General features: G+C 47.7%; 1 protein-coding gene across 1 annotated transcript in view; it reads right to left on the reverse strand.

Annotated features, from left to right (window-relative positions):
- Positions 1-19,807, reverse strand: part of TANK (TRAF family member associated NFKB activator) — a 909,733-nt gene extending 889,926 nt beyond the window's left edge. Inside the window, exon 1 of the mRNA XM_069616338.1 lies at positions 19,605-19,807. The gene's annotated coding sequence lies outside the window, so the exon portion shown is untranslated. The remainder of the gene's footprint in view (positions 1-19,604) is intronic.
- Positions 19,808-20,849: the final 1,042 nt, after the last annotated feature.

A 20,849-nucleotide genomic window follows, 5' to 3' on the forward strand; every position in this document is an offset into this window, starting at 1 on the left:
CAGGACAAGGTGTTGGACCTGCCGTTTGATGGTAAGGAGCTTTTCCATTCCACGACGGATGTGGAACTGACCAAAAGGAAGACAATACAGACAGCTAAGTCCTTGTCCATCCTGGTTAAAACTCCTTTTAGAACCCAGAGACCGTTGTCGCAAAGCCGGCCCTCCTCTGGTTTTAGAGGGTTTCTAGATCGTAAATCCCGCAGAGCGGATAACCCTTTGGGTAATAACCGCCGGAGGCAGCAACGGACTCGGTTGTTCTCCCGCTCCTCAGCCTCTTCCTCAGGTTCAGGTGGTAACACTACCGAAAAGCCTGCCAAATGAGGGTTCTCCGGGCTCGCACAAGACCCTGGTGGGAGGACGCATTGCGTCTCATTGGGAGGCGTGGCAGACCATCACCGAGGACCGGTGGGTCTTGTCAGTCGCTCGGACGGGCTTCCACTTACCCTTACCCCCTACCCCACCCTTCAACCCTCCTTCCCAACAGTCGGGTTCGTCCACCCTAATAGCCGAGGTTCAGAAACTGCTGGACTCAAAGCTATGGAACCTGTTCCCCTCGGGGAACGAGGGGAGGGCTTCTACTCCCGGCTGTTTACAGTGCCCAAACCCAACCAGGCTGGCCTGCGCACCATCCTAGACCTTTCCCAGTTCATTCTTTTCCTACCCCAAGAGAAATTCAAGATGATTACGCCCAGCCAGATTCGGTCCTCTTTGCAGATGGGCGACTGGCTCAGCGTGGTGGACCTTCAGGATGCATACATGCATATTCTGATCTGGAATCCACACAGGAGATATCTCCGTTTCTCTGTGGGAGAGGAGCACTTCCAGTTTCGGGTGTTTCCTTTTGGCCTCAGATCGGCGCCACGTGTCTTCACTAAGATGATGTCAGTGATTGCGCCCTATCTTCGTCTGCGATTTTCCTAGCGCTCAAGGCGTTCAGACCAATCATTGCCAACAAGGTGGTCCGTATCCGCACGGACAATGTGGTGTCAATGTATTAGATCAACAAGCAAGGGGGCACCAAGTCTCCCCCTCTCGTGGATCTGTCCATCCAGATTTGGGAGTGGGCGGTTCGTCATGGCATCTGGCAAGTCGCAGTACACATTCCGGGCCAGCTGAATGTCACAGCAGATGCCCTCAGTCGGCGGACGATGGTCGGCTACGAGTGGGAATTGAAGGCGGAGATCCTCTCCTGGATTTTCCTGCGTTGGGGCACTCCGGAAGTGGACCTCTTCGTGACAACGGCAAACAAGAAACTTCCTCTGTATGCCTCCAGAAACAGGCTGGGAGCCTCCTCTCTGGGGGATGCTCTCGAGATTCCATGGCACAACATGAGGGCCTATGCCTTCCCGCCTCTACCTCTGATTCATTGGATGATTTGCAAACTGAAGAACACGGTGAACTGTTCTCTTCTGCTCATAGCCCCGTGGTGGCCGGCCAGGTTCTGGTTCTCAGAATTTCAACACCTGTCGGTGTATCCACCGATCAGGCTACCGGTGAGTCCCGACCTGCTTCACCAGGATCAGCAGCTGTGGCATCCCTCCCCACAATCGTTCAGCTTGGCGGCATGGTGCCTGAGTTCAAGTCAATAGAACATCTCAACCTGTCTGCAGATAACATGCGCATTATTAAGGCAGCCAGGAAACCCTAGACAAGGTCTCAGTATAGAAGCGAATGGCTTAGGTTTTGTCATTGGTGCTTGGACAAACAGCTGGACCCAGGGCGGCTACAATTGACACTGTGTTGTCTTTCGTATCCCACCTAGCGGAGTCGGGCATTCACGTTCTGTCTTGCAGAACTTATCTCTCAGCGATATCCGCCTACCTATCCACGGACCAATGCTCTTACTCTCTGTCTAATCCAGTGATTAGGAGATATTGACGCGCCTTTACCCCCCCGGTTCGCAAGCCGCACCCAGCGTGGGATTTGAATGTGGTTCTTACAGCATTGTGCCATAAACCTTTCGAACCAATGGCCACGGTGGACCTCAAGCACCTTTCATGAAGGTGTTCTTTTTGGTTGCCGTTACTTCAGCAAGGCGTGTGAGTGAACTCCAAGCTTTATCGGTGGAGCATCCCTTCTTGGTTTTCCACAAGGATAAGGTGGTCCTAAGACAAATCCTTCTTTCTTGCCGAAGGTGGTCTCTGATTTCCATCTGAACCAATCCATCTCCCTACCGGTCTTCTTTCCGAACCCTCCTTCAGAAGCTGAAAGGGTTCTGGATTGTTTGGATGTGAGAAGGGCTCTTAAATTCTATCTAGACAGAACTTCTGAATTTAGGAACTCTTCTCAACTGTTGGTGACCTTTGGTAATCCACAAGGTAAACAGGCCTCTAAGGCGACTATCTCCAGATGGATCACTGCCTCTATTGCGAAGTCTTACACTGTCCAAGGACTGCAGCCTCCTAAAGGTATTCATGCACACCTGGTGAGGGGCAAGGCAACCGCAGTTGCGTTTAAAAAATATGTCCCCTGGGAGACCATCGCAAGAGCAGCTACTTGGGCCTCCCCATCGCCTTTTTGTAAACATTATTGCCTAGACTTGAGCTCCAGAGCCGATGCTCATTTTGGCCAGGCTGTGCTGAAGATCCTTTTTTAATACGGGTTTTGCATCCACCCGTAGATTTTATAAGGAGTGCTTAGGAATCTCCCATAAGTATGGAGGAAAGGGGACGGGACGTAGGAGTATAACCAGGTTACTCACCGTAGTGACCACCTTACTCCTAGTCCATAGTCCCCTTTCCTTCATACTCCCACCCGCCGTCCCCTCTAATAAGGTTCCTCAAATATTGCTTATTGGTCTGTGACCTAGCGATAGAAAAGGACTGATGGGCGATGCGCGGGGCGGAGCCAAGGTGGGCAGGGTTACGGCCATGTGCCGTACCCCACGTAGAAAGAGAGGAAGGACTAAAATGTTTGCAAAATGGTTTGATGCGGTCCCATCCCACAGGACGGAGGAATGTCCTATAAGTATGGAGGAAAGGGGACTATGGACTAGGAGTAAGGTTGTCACTACGGTGAGTAACCTGGTTAAACTCTGGGGTGAAGATCAGAAACCACCCAACACTACTTCCCAGGGTGAAGTAACTTTTAACAAAGCAGCAGCTTAGGATCCTTCTTTCTATCTTCCTTTTTATAGTATAGAGTAGTGTTAGGTTAGCTTAGGTTTGGGTCGGAGGACCGACTTTAGTTTGTGAAACATCCCGACGAGCACCTTTCTGTTACTTTGCTGCATAGGGAATTCATCTTTGAAGTAGGGATTAGAACAGGTTTTCTTTAATAAAGCAATTTTTGACTATGCATCTTTGTCAACCTTATCTGTCTGACACACCACAAGTCACATATTTATGTTTGCTTCAGGCATGTCTTTGTTCCATCCACAGCACTTTGTTTTAGGATCAGAGACATCTGTTTATTGCATTCAGTTACTTAGTGTTTAACAGTTTTCACCAAACGTATTTATTACTTCTGTAAGTGATCCATTTTCTTTCTAATGAGATCCTCATACATTTAATCATGGTACAAAATATTGCCAGTGGCTCAGCTAAACCTGTATGGCAACTGCCCACTTCATGGTGTGGACATGGAGTGTATAGAATTCCTGCTGTCGGAGAGCATGCGGGTGTGGAGCAGGGCTCTTCACTGAAGGTCTGTGACATCACACGTCCCCGCCCATATCTGCATGTATGCATGAGTTTGGCAGCTCTGTGGCTCGACAAGAGCTCATCAGGGCGAAAAACGTATTGTGCTATCACATAACTTAATAGGGAACAACCAGGGTAGGAAATGGGCTGGAACAAGACAGAGAGCACCTCCGGCAAAGTTTGTCTTGTCGGAGTGCATGTCTCTCCCAAGGGCCACATTCCCCAGGGTAGGCAAGCCCTGCAGTCCACAAGATCTGCTCCCGAGCCCTGGGAGCCACAAGCAGCCACTCGCAAGACTGATTGTTTAATAGAGCTTTAATGTATGAGCTCGACGCAGAAAAAAAGCAGAGCTGCACATCCTGTCCAAATAATTATATGTCTTGCAATTTACGGACATATTTCTGTTACAGTGAGTTTTGAGACAAATGAAAAAAAACGAAGAGCCTAACTTGATAACAGTGTCTTGCTGAATCGCTATCAGAGACACATTTCAAATATACCATTATGAGATTATTCTTATGTTCCCAAAATGGTCTTTGCTTGTTTGCAAATCACCAGGATTGTGTTCCTTGAAATGATTTGGTGCTGCTCCACCTGGGGCACTGCGCTTCGTCCGCGCCCACATAACCCTTCCCCCACAAACCATCCCACCAAGAGGTAGGGCAAGTTCCCAGACTACCTTTTCTTCAATTTCGAGCACTGGCAAGACTAAATAAACTGAAAATTCTACTAAAATGTGGCCCTCGGCCCCAAACACCCATATTCCTGCTACATTCTTCTTGTACATTTTATTAGCCCACCAACTGGCGATCAATTGTGCTTTTTACCCACTTCAATAATGATGAGCTGGCTCTACAAGCCACGCGATCCGAGGAAAAGCCAAGGCATGCAGCAAGGGAGACTTTGCTTATCATTCTACCAGTGTCCATGTGTTATGTTATTTTGCATTTGTACAGTGCCTTTTATCATCGTTATGATTCCAAAGCGCTGTGGGTTGAACGCCCTCTGGGACAGCAGTCCAAGTCAAAAAGAGGGCAGTGCAGTAGAAGGTGCTTGGGTGCACTTGGCATGTGTGCAGCAGAGTGCAATAGGTGAGGTGTAGCTGCATACTAGAGCTAGGTGTGATGCAGTGGTTGTGCAAGATCAGTAGAATGTGTGTAGTCCTGGGAAGGGAGCAAGCATCCCACCCCCCTAGGCGCTTTAGGGTGAGGTGAGCCCCATTGAAAGAACTATAATGGGGCAAGGGGCTGGCCTAAAAGTCCAAACATTTCCAGGTATGTAGGATTAACAACCAAAGTAATTTTCTGCTTTGATAGCATGGTGCATATTTGCAGGTCAGTGGTCAGGTTAGTGTTAGGGTTGTTGGTTGTGCTAGATAGATTACCGGTGGGTGGTTCTGCTGTATTCACACATTGGTTGGTATGATTTTGCAGATGCTAGACAGCCCCCAGTATCTAGTTCTGCTCTTACATTTCCAGCTCTGTAGGATTAGCAGGCAGGTGCCTTCTTTGGCAGATTGTGCAGTACACAATTGCATAGCCTTGATCAGGCTTGATCATGAATGTTATTGGTTCTTGGGTTACAGTTGGTCGAGCACAATCGCACGTGAATAATCGTGATACATAGCTTTAGGACTCAGAGCGTACAGAATTCTTGCGGGTGAGGTGAATAATAGATTCTGTCAAGTACCGACTTCTGTCATGATCCCGCTACGATTCGGGTTCCAAGACTGGGCAAAGGCTCTAGGTGGTGGAGTTAGATAGCGTCAGGCATGACGGTCTATGGCAGGGTCTGTAATTAGCAGGTTACCACGCCAGGTGTCCGTCATGGTGGTATGTCAGGTGGTTCATTGCAATGCCTTGTGTGTTTTTAGGCAAAGAGCCATGTTTTGAGTGCTTTCCGGATGGCCATGTAGTATTCGCTATGTCTAAAGCAAGGAGGCTGACCCTCCGACTCTGGCCGTATTGGAGGCTGGGACCACTAGGAGGAGGGCAGTGCTTGACCTAAGGGTGCCAGTCAGGTGGTAAGGCGTAATCTTATCTTGTAAGAATTTCAGGCCTGCTTTGTACACCGCTCAGTGGGTAATGCATAGAAATTTGAAGGTGGCCCTGCGTCCAATTGGGAGCCACTGTAGGGTGCGTAGAGCCTGTGAGATGTGGTCCCTTTGTCCAATTGCGATAAGCAGTCTGGCAGCTGAGTTTTGTACTCCTTTGGAGTTTGTTTTGTTTAACTGTTAACCCAGTGCACCTAGATAGAGGTAGTTTGAATAGTCAAGTCTGGACATGACAATGGACATAATTGCAGCCAGTCTGTTCGGGTAGGTATGGTAAGGGAAGGTGCGCTTCAGGAGCCGAAGGTGGAAGTGACAGGCTTTGAAAGTATTGTTGATGTGGTGAGACAGAGTTAGGTCCGAGCCCATTGTGCAGTGCAGGCAAGGTTTTTTATAGTGGTAGTAGTGGGGGCTGGGGGGGCAGGCCAAGTGAGGGTGGGCAGGGAGTTGGATGCCGGAATAGAGCAGATTGTCTGCATATTGGGTTCAGGAGGAGATGATTAGTCGTCATCCTGCGGTCGATGTTTGAGAGACATTCTGCTAGGTCAGGGCTGGGGTAGGTGGTAGATATAGGGATTCTCAGGATGATTTGTGTGTCATTCGTATAGTTGTAGCAAGTGAGGTTGTGGGAGTGGATGATCCTGGGGAGGGGGATCAGGTAAAAGTGGAAGGGAAGCGGAGAGAGGCAGGCGCCTTTGGGTACTCCAGTGTTAACTGGGCTTGCGGCAGAGAGGAAAGGGGGAGATGGGTTATTTGCTGTTTGTTAGAGAGGAATGAGGCAATCCAGGAATTAGCTGAGTCACGTGTTCCTAAGGAACTCAGTCTGTCATGTGGTTGAGTGTGTCAAATGCTGCCGAGAGGTCAAGAAGAAGAAGAATAGCTGCACATCCCTCTGAGTCTACTGTCACTTTGAGGTCATCCCAGATAGAGATCAGTGTGGTTTCTGTTCAGTGGCGTGGACGGAAACCTGATTGTGCACAGTCAAGGAGATTGTTGGATTCCACAAAGCCATTGAGCTGGAGTAGGCAGTGCGGTCGATGAGTTTTGCCAGGAATCTGGTGTTTGAGATTGGCCTGCAGTTGATTGGTAATAGAGGGTCGAGGGATGCTTTTTTAAGCAGAGATTTGACATGCACAGTTTTCAAGGAGTCTGGGAACTTGCCAGAGATGAGGGAATCGTTGGGAATGGACCACACCAGTTTCTCCCGCACAGGTAGATGTGAATATTTCTTTGAGGAGAAAAGTGGGACATGGGTCCAGAGTTGAGTTGAAGGGTCGGAAGGGAGTGGACTTGGAGGAGATTAGGCGAATGAGGGAGTCGTTTAGCCAGGAGTCGAAGAGCTCTTTGGGTAACGGTCCAGCTGTGGTCGGGAGTGACAGGAGGGTGCTTAGTATCTCAACTGCCAAGTCCGGTGGTACCTTGACCTTGTTCCAGCACTTGAACGGGGAAAAAGGGGTAGAGGATGGCTTGGGGCACTGGTGTGAGGATGGAGAAAGATATGGCGGAGTGGTCTGCTTTGATGAGGGGTTGGGGGTGGACGTGGTGATGAGGTTAGAAGAGCTGAAAATGGTGTCAAGTGTGTGGCCAGCAGTAGGAGTTGATCCTCTGATATGCTGGGTGACATTGAGTGCCTCAAGGCTCTCGAGCAGTATTAGAGTCATGTAGTTGTTGGGGAGGTCGAACCAGATGTTAAAGTCTCCCAGTAGGGTGAACGCTGGGTGGGTAATTAGATTGGTTGCTAGTGAGTCTCATAGGTTGTTGGCAAAGTGTATGTCATAGTCTGGGGGCCTGTAGAGGAGTACGAAGCTGTGCGACAGAGTAGGCAAAAGAGAGAGTTTGACTAGGAGGGATTTGCAGTGAGTTGTGCTGGGTTGTGTTTCAGTGGAGGTGATGGAGATATGAGGTTTGTGCAGGATGGCTAATACTCCTCCTCTGGAAGGTATGTTGTGGGTGATGAAAGCTTTGTGAGCAATAGGTTTGAAACAGTGGTCGAAGTGAGCGGGAGCGGTTCGGAGCGGTGCTCCTCTACTTTTTAAAATGATCTTTTACAGCTCCTATACTTTTATTTTAAAAAGGAACCATTCCGTTTTAAAATAAAAGTGTAGGAAGATGTTGAAACTTGCACTTTCATTGCACTGCACTGTGATGGAGGGTGTCTGTTTTGAGGGTGGTTGGGTTGAGGGGCACCTTCCCTTGTGTGAGAAATGAGCTGAGGCTGGGGTCTTGTGGACTCTGCGTTTGTAGCTGAGGGGCCGGAGACAGAGGGGCGGCGAGAGGGGAGCAAGGTGCGTTTCTGAAGGAAGGTGCAAGGGTTGAGCTGGCAGAGGGGCCATATTTTTGGTAGCGCCAGAGAGCTCCTCTGGACTGGGAGTTGGACGCTGGGCAGCGGGACACTTTGTGAGAGGGGAGGCCTAGTGCCTGGGGAAGTGGAGAGGGGAGGAGGTGGACAGGGAGGGAATGGGCCGGGGATTAAAAGAACGGTGCAGGGGTCAGTTGTTTCTGGGCACGCAAAGAGTGTCCCTCTGGTCTGAGAGTTGGAGGGCCGGCACTGGGAGAAAGTGGGAGGCTGTGGATTCTCAGTGAGGGTGGCTGGTAAAGGGGGTTTGGAGATTGGAGGGGATCCAGCACCAGTGATTGTTGGGGGGAATTCAGTGGGTGATTTTGAGTCGGCCAAGGAGTTCCTCTGGTCAGCGATTTAGGGGGGTGCAGTGGGTGGTGGTTGCAATGGGTTGGACGGTGTGTGGGATGTGAGTGAGAGCCTCCGAGGAGGCTAGGTTTTGGGAGGTGTGAAGCGACAGCAGGACTGAGGATGCGAGGGTGGAGGATGAAAGACAGGTGGGGTGCGAGTGGGAGTGTTTGGTAGCTCTGTGAGTGTGACTGAGGGGTAGTGTGTCTTGAGAGGAGGTGTGTATGTGAGGGATTCTGTGTGAATGTGGTACAGGGTTTGGGAAAGAGGTGCAGGAGGGTTTTTTTCTGGGGGGGTCTGAGAGCACCATGTGCGAGAGAGTAGGCAGGGGGGGTGTGGTGAGAGGCGGGGTCTATGTGTAAGATTCCAGATGAGTGTTTTAAAGGGTTTGAGAAGGAGGGTGCGAGGAGAGGTGGTGTAGGAGGGCGGGTGTGGTATGACCTGGGAGGGTGATTCTGGGAGAGTGCGGGTGAGAGTGGGTGTTGTAGGGTGGATGAGGTGTGTTCTGGTGTGCTTGAGAGCTGCTCTTGTATGTGCCAGTGGCGGTGCGTGGTGAATGGTAGTGTGTGCGCCAGTGAGTCTGGGTGAGTGCAGTAGTGATGTACTGACAGGTGAGGGGGGGTGGGGCGGGGATCTAGGTAGTGCGAGTGTCTGGCTTGGGAGTATGCTGAGTGCCATGGTCGTGTAAGGGTGTGGATGGAGGTGGATGGGTAGGAGGCACTGGGGAGGGGCGATGCTGGTAGTGATTGTCATTGAGGTACTACTGTAGATGTGCAGGCTAGATTTGGAGAGTCAGAGTGGAGCGCATGGCGCCCGGAGTAGAGGCAACAGTGGCTAGTGCGTCTGGAGTGGGAAGGGGGGGGTTTAATATGGGGGCACGCCAGCAGATGCAGTGCCACCTAGGTTTGGGACACCTGGATAGAGAGAGAAGTTCCTAAGATCGGTGCACAACAGTAAAACCAGTAACTTCTAGATTTGGGGTGTTGATCTAAAATGGGGGCACAACAACAAATGCAGCAATGCTCAGGATCCGGACACCTGGGTAGAGGGAGAAGGGCCCAGGATGGGAGCACAACCAGTAACCCCGAGGCTAGGGATGACTGGACCTAAAATAGGGGTACAACAGAAAGCAGTAACGCCTAGATCGGGGATACCTGGACAGAGGGGGAGGGGTCAAGATGGGTGCACAGCAGGAAACCACTAACCTCTAGACCTGAATCTAAGATGGTGGCACAACAGCAGATGCAGCAACCCTCAGAGTTGGGACACGTGGACTTAAAATGGGGGCATAACAGTAAATACAATAACAGTCAGATTCTGGACACCTGGGTAGGAGGGGACAGGCCAAAAATGGGGGCACAACAATACAGGCTGTACCATTTAGGTTTCAGACATCTGGATAGAGGGAAAATGGCCTAAAATGGGCACGAAACTGTAGATGCAGTAATAATTGAAACTTATGATTTACCAAAGCAGTCGATCTAAATGCAAGATATGGTAGCTGACACAATCAGGCGAAATATGGCTATCTTGACACAATCAGGCTATCCGACACAATCAGGCTAAATGTGAAATATGGTTAACTGGCATATTCAGGGTAATTTAAGCAATCAGGCTATCTGGTACAATCAGGCTAAATGCTAAATATGGCTATCTGGCACAATCAAGCTATGTGGCACAATCAGGCTAAATGCAAAATATGGCTATCTGGCACAATCAGGCTATCTGGTACAATCGGGCTAAATGCAAAATATGGCTACCTGACACAATCAGGCTATCTGGCACTATCCGACTAAATGTGAAATATGGCTACCTGGCACAATCAGGCTATCTGGCATGATCAGGCTAAATGCAAAATATGGCTATCTGCCACAATTAGGCAAAATGTGAAATATGGCTATCTTGCACAATCAGGCTAAATGCGAGCTACGGTTAATTTAAAAACTCTGCTGTACACATTGGACCCAATGCTATTATAGAAATGATGAATGGACATTGTGTATCAGGGTAGCAGTAAGCCAATAAGCCTGCTGGAAGTCGGAATAGCAACAAGTGGCCAAATGGGGAAATTGGAATGGAAGGCCAGGCAGAATGAGACATCACTTAATGATAGTAGGCACATGGTGAACCATGTACACTTGCCTTGTTTTCCCATCCCAGCTAGTGCATATCAATGAGCTGGGTTAAACCTAACAATGTAAAAGCACTCGCCAGGGCAGACCAAGCATAGCCTTATTGCCTCTTGTCACTCACTGCAAACTAGACACATTGCACCGCAAGAATTGTAGTGCAGTGTTGAGCATGCACCTTTAACTGCGAGAAACCGACCAACATAGTTGGCCAGATAACCAGCACACTGACGTTGTTGCTCTTTGCAGGTGCTGGTTAAATGCCCGGCAGGGCAGTCAGAGCTTGTACCCAACTGCACAGGAAACTCTTAATGTATTTGTATTTGTATGTATTACATTTTTATGCAGCGCTTTAAGCCGAAGCGCTTTACATAAGCAACAATTAGTACAATAGAAGCATTATATAATGAAACATGAATCAATCAAACAACCGACAACAATATAGAGAACAATTTAAATGAGGGGGGTGAGTGAACTTGTGCAGTTCGGTGGTTTTGGGGATATAAACGGGAAGTGTAAGATTGAGGTGAGAGGAAGGTAGGATGTGAGAGGGGAGCAGACGGAGTAGTACAGGAGTCAGGTTGGAGTTTGGAGAAGGTAGGATTTTAGAGAGGAGCGGAAGGAAGGGGTAAGAGGTGGTGGAGCGGATAGTGAGGAGGAGATGGTTCCAGTGAAAAGGGGCAAGAAGTTGGAAGGAGCAGATGCGGGAAGGTGCGCATGGTGCAGGTGGAACAGACAATAGGAAATGATCAGCAGAGCGGAGTGGGTGAGAGGGAGAATAGAAAGAGAGAAGAGAGGAAAGGTAGGGCGGAGCGAGGCCATAGAGTGATTTGAAGACTAAACAGAGGAAGTTGAATTTGAGTTGGGAATGAAAGGAGAGCCAGCCCAGTGAGACGAGTGAAGAGGAGATGGAATCGTGAGGAGAGAGAAGGCAGAGATAGCGGATGGCAGAGTGGTAGACAGATTTAAGGGGGGTTAGATGGGAAGAAGGGAGACCGAAAAGGAGAGCTGAGCAATAGAATAGCCTGGAAAACATTAGAGAAGAAATTAGAAGTTTAGTAGCATGGAAGGCGAGGAAGGGTCGGATTTTGCAGCTGTTATAGAGGTGGAAGCGACAGGCTTGGGAGGTAAGAGAAATGTGGTAGGTGACGGGAGAGGTTGAAGTCGAAGTGCAGGCCGAGATTACGGGCGTGTGGGGTGATGGGTAGTTGGGAAGAGGATGGATGGATGGAGGGAGGTGGGCAGAGAGGGAGGGTGTTAGCAGGGTAGAATAAGACATCAGTTGTATCTGTGTTTAGAGTGAGAAAGGAGAGGACATCCAGGATTTAATAGCAGAGAGGCAAGAAGAGAGCTTGAGATGGATGTCAGGGGTGAAGGAAGAGGAGAGGAATAGCTAGGTGTCATCAGCGTAGAAGTGGTGAGAGATACCAAAGGAAGAGATGATAGGTGCTAGGAGAGAAGTGTAGAGTGAGAAGAGGAAAGGGCCGAGCACGGATCCTTGAGGGACACCGTAGTTTAGTGAGTAAGTGGGGGAGGTGTTGCCTCCCCAGGAAACAGCGAAGGTGCGATTAGATAGATAGGAAGTGAACCAGTTAAGGACAGAGTCTTTAAGGCCGAAGGTTGAGAGAGAGTCAAGGAGTAGAGGGTGATCTACAGTATCAAAGGCTGATGAAAGGTCGAGAAGAATGAGAATCAAGGAGTGTTTAAAATAGCTAGCAGAAAGGAGGGAGTTGAGTACGGAGGTGAGAGCGGTTTCAGTGGAGTGGTCAGGGCGAAATCCAGATTGGGTAGTGGGGAGGATGGAGAGTTTGGAGATGAAGGAGAGTTGTTAGTAGACAAGGCCTTCGAGGAATTTTGATAGGAAGGGTAGGAGAGAGATGGTTGAAAGTTGGAAGCCTGATGGGGGTTGGCTGAGGGCTTTTTCAGGATAGGGATGATGGTTGCATGCTTGAAGGAGGGAAAGGTGGAGACTGAGAGTAAGGAGTGGTCAGATAGATAGTTGGGAAGGGTGGAAATGGCTGAGGCGGTAAAGGTAGAAATAAAGATGAGGTGGAGCCGGAGAGATGGGGGGAGAGGGGTAAGGAGGTAGGAGTCGAATATAGATATGAGAGGAGGGGTTGGGGGAATTGGTGGGGAGATGGAGATTAGAGTCGGCAAGGACAATTGGAGGCGAGGGACTGGGAGAGATGAGACCAAGGAGATGGGGTCAGTGTCCTCGTAGAAGGATCCGAGAGGGCCTGGTGGGCGGTAAATAACGAGAAAAGAAATAGCATGCGGAGAGGTGAAGATTTTGTACATAAATTCAAAGGAAGAAAAGACGGGAAGAGTAGAGGGATGGGGAGTAGAGCGACATTTGGGGAGGAATAGAAGACCAATACAACCTCCACAACCTGTAGGTCGCGGAACATGGCCGAAAGAAGGAGGAGGAGTTGAGAGATGCAGGGACAGTAGTATTGTGGGGAGGAATCCAGGTTTCTGTGATACAGGGGAAGTGGAGGTTCATACGTAAGACCAAGTCCAATACAGCTGCAGTTTTGTTAGAGAGATCTGGTGAAGATTTTAGGGGCTCCAGTCTATTGAGCAGGAGAGGTTGAGACTGCTGGGGGCTGTAGACAGTTGTAGGTGGAACTGCGGTTGAGGGGGAGAGGGAGCAAATTAGCAATTCACCCACTGAGGAAAGGCAGTAAGGAAAGTTTACTGGACACTGCCGAAGGAGAGCGTTCCAAAAAAGGTAGGGGCAGCTGAAGATTGAACTGGAGAGCGTCCCAAGAAAGCAAGGGCAGCTGAGGTAGCAGGAAGACGTCCCAAGTGGAAGGCTCTAGACAGGGGATTGAAGAGAGCCTCAGTTAAGGCAATGAGGCAAGTCAGCTCTGGTTCCAGATAATACGGCTGAAGATGGTAAGGGCTCCAGTCGGTTAAGCAGGAGACACTGAGATTGCTGGGGATCCAGACAGAGTCGCAGGTAGATGTTTCTCAAAGTGTCACCAGGGCGTTGCTTTTTCTCACTCCAAACTGTCAAGTTCAGGAATTCACCCATTTCAGACCTGCAAACTCTGAGAAAGCCTAAAAAGTGGCTATTTCCGTCCTGTGAAATCTGAGCACAGCAACAGCCTATGCACGGCCTGTACACCTTTAAACTATCATCCATAGACTAGGCCTTCCCAGCATCAATTGTCTGATCAGTCATGTAATAATAACCTGCACGCCAGGCTATCATTATCATGGCTTCCCAGTCTGAAGACGATGGTCTGGAGGGTTGACATAAGCGAAGCCAGAGGTTAAAATTAATTTCAAACCTTCCAGCCATCACCTCTTGTTTTGCTATTGTCACCCGGAGTGCAATGGGGATGCCTACTCATGGGTCCTGAGCCTTCTGAACCTAGAGACCTAAGCTACACCTCACTCAATGAGCCCAATGAGGCTGAAACATGTCTGGGGTTACTTGTGGTCTCGTGCAGAAGGGATGTGACCAAGCAGTTCTGGCTGGACTGTCCCGCTTGGGGTGGGACCAAGTCTGATTTGCATAGGGTTTTTCTCCTTTCTGTAATGGCTTGGCAGGTAGAAACCGGTGCTCTGGAGGTTTGCCCAGAGCGATGCCAGAGGTTAAGATTAATTCCAAACCTTCCAGTCATCACCTCTTTGGTTTCGCTATTACTGGCAGACAACAAAGCTAACTCCACGCTCCGTGCTGACTATATCCTAGGACACAATTATTGAAAGCATGGCCAACTACATACCCCAGAGTCTCATAAGGACTCCATCCTGCAAATATAGCCAGCAGTAACATGTTATGTTATTGGGATTTCTACCAGTCACAGCTGCCATTTGCCTCATCTCTTTGCGCTTTGCTGCATCAGAAAGAGTGTCTTGGTTTAGGTTAGTGGGGAGGAAAAGCAAAAGATAGCTTTCAGTTGTTGAGATGTACACACACTTAGATCTGTGTGCAGGTCTGTTTCTCGAGGTCCTGTGTCAAGAGCATATAGGTATGTCTGTCCAGGAGGGAGGTTTGCACATTTGTGGTGCTGCATTTCCTTGGCAGGCACTGAGATATGTTGATTGTAGAGGTGAAGCGTTCTGTTGTTTGATGTCTGTTGGGAGGGTTATTCCCTTGTTGTGTGCAAGCGGTTTAGTTGTTATGTATATTGTCTTTAAACAGAGGTTGAGGCGGTTTGGGGAGGTGCCAGTGAGCAACTTAGAGCATCAATCTGGTGTGCCCATGGCAATGTCTTGGTAGAGGAGCCTGTCTATTGGGTGACATATTGGTAGTAGCATACTTTGGTAAAGGTACTTTTGAGGAATCGTCCTGAGGAACCCTAGAGTGGGCCGATACCTGCCAATGGACAGTGTCTAACGACTGGTCCTTTATGAGAATAGGGCAAATTGGGAGGAGTGAAAGACATGGGGGGCATGCAGTATTTGGTGCCAAGCAGAGAGTGGGTGGGAATATTTCCCGGAAGGAGTTCAGAGTAGGGATTCCAGAAAGGGCAAAGTCATGTTGGGGTCCCTAGAAAAAACTCAACATGTTACAAGTTCAAGGTGTGACATCTTGGAGCCTGGGCATCAGAGAGTAAAAACACAGTACAACTCTTAATGTATTGGGAACCATAGTGGGACACTAGAAAGCAAAACCTAAGTGGGGCAAAATTACAGAGGGACACACAAGCACAATTATGATGGGACACATTTTAGCTAACGCCAGTGGGGAGAATCACAGTGGGGCACCTGGAAGGAGTATAGCATAAGGAAGACAGAGTGTTGAGCAGGATAGCGAGGGACACAATGAAGCCACATAAAGGGAGGCATAACACTGCCAAACAAGGCATGATGAGGGCATGACAAGGCGTAGAAAAAACATCAGAAACTGTAGCAGAGGATGGAAAGGCCTAAAGCGAAAACAGCATGGTCTCCTCCCTCATTCCTACCATTGGCCTCAGCACACAGCTGTAATTTCCCTTTCTCACTTTGTAGCTGTCAATAAATCTCCCAGTCTCTCAAAGAGATAAATTGTGCACTTTGTGCAACAAGGATCCTGAGAATGTGCAGATATTTGTTATGGGAGGCATTGTGCTGACAGCATCACCATCAGAGTACATCTCTGGCTATATAATGCATGATACTCACTAACGCCAAATAGGCCATATATCTACCTTGTGCCTCGCACCAAGACTCCCACTGCTCGATCTATGTGTCTATAATGAGCCACACCTCTTTCGCACCTAATCAGGCACCCATTATATTCCACTACAAGAACACAGTGCCGAGATCAGAGGGTATATCTGACTCACACAGGAGAACCAACTTGATCCACATTGGACACGCACCAACAGAACACCCTTCAATCCAAACATCCATGGACAGGCCTACAACTGTAAGGCCATAGCTGCCACAAGGCCATACCACTGGCAGTTAATTAATTTTAACTTTTTTTGAGATATGTAAAAAATGAATCACTAAAATATAGTTTTACACTTTGGCCCACTAAAATCAATTGGCACCCAGGGCGGGGGAGCAGCCAATCACGTTAGTTGGATAGCGGGCTCGAACTACTGATCTAAGCCCGCGTTCCATGGAACACTTTGGCTGCTACCCACGCCCTCAAGGCCATCTTCTCCCCACCCGCCAATCCCTTCATTTTTTAACTACCCCGAACCCTGTTTCCCCAGCTCCAGTTATCTGATTGCGTCAGCAGCGACCCCCGCCGCAGCTTCGCTCCGTCTCCCTTTGCCGGCTGCCATGGAAATGAAAGAGGGGATATGTAGGGAGCTCTGAATTCCAGCTCCATGGCGGCCATCTTATGTAAGTATTTTCTTTCCATGAAAAGGATGCTGCAAGGCTTCCTGTTCATCAGAGGAAAGTACATTGCTCTCAGCACTTCAGATTACTGGATTGCCAACCTCGGGTGCTAATAGCGTGAACAATCCCTTGGAATGGGTGGTTAACGCTATATTATGTAATCACATTTTTTACAATGCATTGCAAAGCCCCTTCTAGTAGTACAGTGTCATGGCTTGATTACAGGGGCCCGAAAATCAGATGTTACTGAAAACGCACAACCACAGTTGTTATCACTGGAGTCCAGAATAATTATTAAAATCCCCTACATCAGCAACAAGGCTTTCCGTAAAGGACAGCTGCATACCAAAAAGAACCTAAAGAAGAGAAAATCACAGGAAAAAAAAACATTTAATGCTCTTTTCAGACAAAGACAACGTTATTTATGGGTCTATTGAATGATCTGAATAGACTGTAGAGGAGAATTATATAGCACTGAGGCCTCTGGAATCTTTTAAGAGCTGACAAATATGCATGCTTTGCATAAGTGATTGGTGTAATTACACCAGTATTCTTTGAGAGCATCACACTTTACTTGGGCGAGATTTACTGAGATGGCTGGCCCACCCAGTCAGTAACTGCCTATCGCCCAGGTTAAAGGCCCTTAACGCATGCGGCCGTGACGCTCTGTAGTTCCAGAGGTCAGTTTTCTATGTTGATGACCGTGACGCCATCAACAAGGAAACGGACTTCGGGTACTACGGCGTTGCGCGGCACCACACCACAAAGTATGTTTTCATTTTTTTTAAATAACACTCTTAGCACCCGCGTATGGACTACATGGGTGTTAAGAGGTGAGGGGGAATGGAAGGGTGTTGGGCTGGCAAGCAGCACCCAGGCTACTCTGAGCGCAAGCTTATACCAGACAATACAGCCTGCGTTCTGAGCATCCTGATAGGCCAGTGCCCCCTTTCAGGTAGCTATTTTTTGGTACACGCCTTTCAGCATTCTGGGCAATTTTCTGAAATTCACATATGCTGACAAAAACCTGTATATAGGTAAACAAATATTTTTTCAGTCCGAATTTTTTATCGTCACATTTGTTGTTAAAAATAAATCTCACAAGATTTAAGTTTCATTCACTATACCTCTATTTTTTAAATGGGGTGGAGTGGAATATGTTTTTTATCTGCTTTGGGATAATGATTAATCGGACAAGATGTGTGATTCTCAGCACCTCACAGCTCACAGCACTGCAAGTAGTCGAAGAATTGGGCTCATATGGTGATCTGATTTTAAATCTCAGGATGACTGGAGTCTGAAATATGCCTGGGGTTGCCGGGGTTGCCAGTGGTGCAGAAGGGATGTGACCTAGCAGTTCGAGGTGGACTGCCTTAGGGGCTGCACCAAGCCTGGTTTGCATATGGTCTTTCCAATTTGGTATGATTCGTGCAAAACCTTCCAGCAATCTGCCTTCAGTTTTACAAATGTCACTCCAAGCCGAACGGGTATGCAGTTTTGCAAATGTCACCCTGAGTGGGATGGATATGCTCAAATGTGTTTTTTTAAGGAGAGGGGATTTTGGCCAAATGCGCCAACCGGTTTCTTAAAGATGTAGTTAAAAAAAGACCGATATCAGTATCCGTTGCCAATCAGTTTTCACATCAATTTTTTATTATTATTGTTTACTCATATTCGCTCTCTCAACACGTGTTTCACCACTTTTTGTAGTGGCTCATCAGGAGAGATGTCCAGTCTTGCAGTCCTGTTTTGGATAAGTTGCAGAGGGCGGAGAATAGAGGCAGGTAGATTTAGAAAGCGGCTGTTGCAGTAGTCCAGCCTGGAGAGAACCAGAGTTCTGGAGACGGTGAGCTTCTGGGGGAAGGAGAGGAAAGGAAGAATACCTCTGAGGAGGTGCAGCTGGTAGTGTGACTTCTTAGAGACGCCGGCGATGTGAGGAGAGAAGGAGAGTGAGAGTTGTTTGAATTCAATGGATTTTCATAATTTCATTATCACATTAATGGTCATTTATCAATGGTCTTCAAGCAAGAATAATGTTTTCTTCTTTTATCATAGGCCACGATGCGCCAGTCACTTCCCTGATGTCTCCTGTAAGAGGCATGTGCTCAGATGTGGGTCCTCACCCTGCTGTGCCACCATCTCACTGACAATGCAGAAGAAAGGTAAAACATTTCTGGGGTTGCTTATAGTCTCATGCAGAAATGATGTGACCTAGCAGTTCGGATGGCCTGCCAATTTCAGGGTGGTACTAAACCTAGTGTGCATATGCCTTTCCCCTTCTGTAATGGCAGGCTACAAATCGATGGTGTGCAGGGTTGCCATGGGCTAAAAAACGAGGGTGTGCATGTTTGTCCAGGGCAACGCTAAAGCTTAAGAGTGCTGCCATCAACCAGATCAACCATTGCAGATGTAAAGCTCTACCGCCCGTTCCTGTGTTCTTATAGGGTTCACGTGTGTATGGCGACTTGCTGTACGCCGTTGGCTTAAACTTCCTCATTACTTTTACTCTCTAGCGCAGAGCAGGAAGTGGCGCTCATACCTGACTGGCTTGAAATGGGCACCCCTCCCACGGAAGCAACTGGTCTGCAAACTTTCTACCAACCTAGACCCTCGGTATCTTACGGTGTAAGCCAGTGGGATTTCCAGGTGATATTTTTTCTAGAAAAGGCATGCTAAATATTTGTGTCATGCCAATTTTTTTTAAAGTATTTTTTCCAACCTATTTTAAAAGCACGCACATTTTCAAGAAAGAACAATATATGACTTCTGACAGATGGAATTCTATTGCTTATGAAAGAGTACATTAAAATAATGGCACAATGAAATTAAATTTGATTCCTCTGCGATGTACATGTTCATAGGATGGTAAAATCAACTTCCAGTAAGCCATTTAAATTAGATAGGCATCCTTATTTTTAAGAAGTACTCTGTATTATTTTTTTTTTTAGTATCAAAGTTTTGGCACGTGCTTACCCATTACCAGACAAAAACATTTTTCAGGTACTTTACAACATACATTCTTTTAAAAGCGTCATGGGCTTGAAGCTATGAAAACGTAAGCGTGTCCCTTACAAATCATAGAAGAATAAATAAATAGGAGGGGGTAGTTCATATAAGACACATGCATATAGAGGAGGTGGGGACTCACCACGTGGCTGCCCAAAGCAAACATACAACTCGAGTCCAGAAATGAAAAGCGCAGAGTATGCCAACGTATAGGCGACATTTGCATTTCTTGAAAAGCAAGAAACATAAGTTACTGCAGGAACGCTCAAAACCACAAGTTATGAACACGCGAGACTTACAGTAGGATTGCTCTTTTCATCGGTTCCATTAACTCGTCACCTTAAACGCCTAAGAATTCCTTCTTCTGTCCCATTCTTCATTGGAGCCAACGACAGCAGTGCATTTGTATTTTTTTTGCAAAACAGATGTAGGCGCTGCGGATAAAGCACGACTTGACTGACTGGTTGTGAACTATTAGTTCAGCTGGGAACTTCCATTGGGAAATCCCCAGACTGCATCACTTCCGCATTTGCAGCTGCCAGCACCCAATCGGCAGCCTACTTTCGTATCACGCTCACTTAAACCAAGCATGATCTGCGAATAAACTACGATTCATAAATATGCATACGGCAGTCCAAGAAAAACTCAGTTTTTCAACGCAACTCAATTTATCCCTTGCAATATTATTGACAGTCATATTTACTGATTGGGGAAATGTTGGAAATTATAATTATGCTGTTATTTTTTTGTAATCGTGAATTGTGACCTTGAGTTCCAACTTTAAATAGTGCTTCTCACGGACGGGTTCAGGTAAGCTGCGAGAATAAATAGTGTGCATGTTATGTTATTCACTATAAATGTACTCATCTCTCTACTTTTTTTAAAATATAAAGTACAGTGCCGTTACGTCTCAAACTTTGAATTCCCCAGGAGGGGTGGAAAGGGCGAATTTTGTTTTGGGTGCGTGAGTGAGCCCTTTGAAATGGATGGAATGGTAGGAGGCATTCATTTCAAGGCCGATGACACCCGTCAAATGCTTCTTCGTTGAGAGGTATTACATTTTGTCGAGGTATTGAATTTTGTCAAATTTAGCAGGCAGTCATTAACTATTGCAGCACCAGCAATGAGAAATATGTTTTGTGAGCCGGGAGCATGTTGTTTTAAGTTGCCTGAAAACATATATTTTAGAAGGGGCTTACTTTGGGGCATAGCTCTCAACCATTTGTGTTGCAAAGGCGGGTGAAATCACCCGATTTTGTTTTTGGCGGGTGAGACGCCCATTAGAATGAATGGGCGTGCAGGGGGCTTGGCGGGTGAGTCAGCCCTTTACAGGGCGGGTGACACCCGCCAAAAGCGGGTGAGTTGAGAGCTATGCTTTGGGGTTTGGGAGGTAGTGGGTTGTATAAATATAAAGCTGACACGTATTATCCAAACACCGCAGGGCACTTTGGGATATATGTTCACCTCTGCCGGCTTGAGTCTGGGGGCTCTTGGGATCTTGCCATATGCTTCTTCACTAATGACGTCTACAGTCACCACCGTAT

Source organism: Ambystoma mexicanum, chromosome 9 (assembly GCF_040938575.1).
Source record: "Ambystoma mexicanum isolate Mex_15411 chromosome 9, UKY_AmexF1_1, whole genome shotgun sequence".
In the NCBI taxonomy this organism is placed as follows: domain Eukaryota; kingdom Metazoa; phylum Chordata; class Amphibia; order Caudata; family Ambystomatidae; genus Ambystoma; species Ambystoma mexicanum.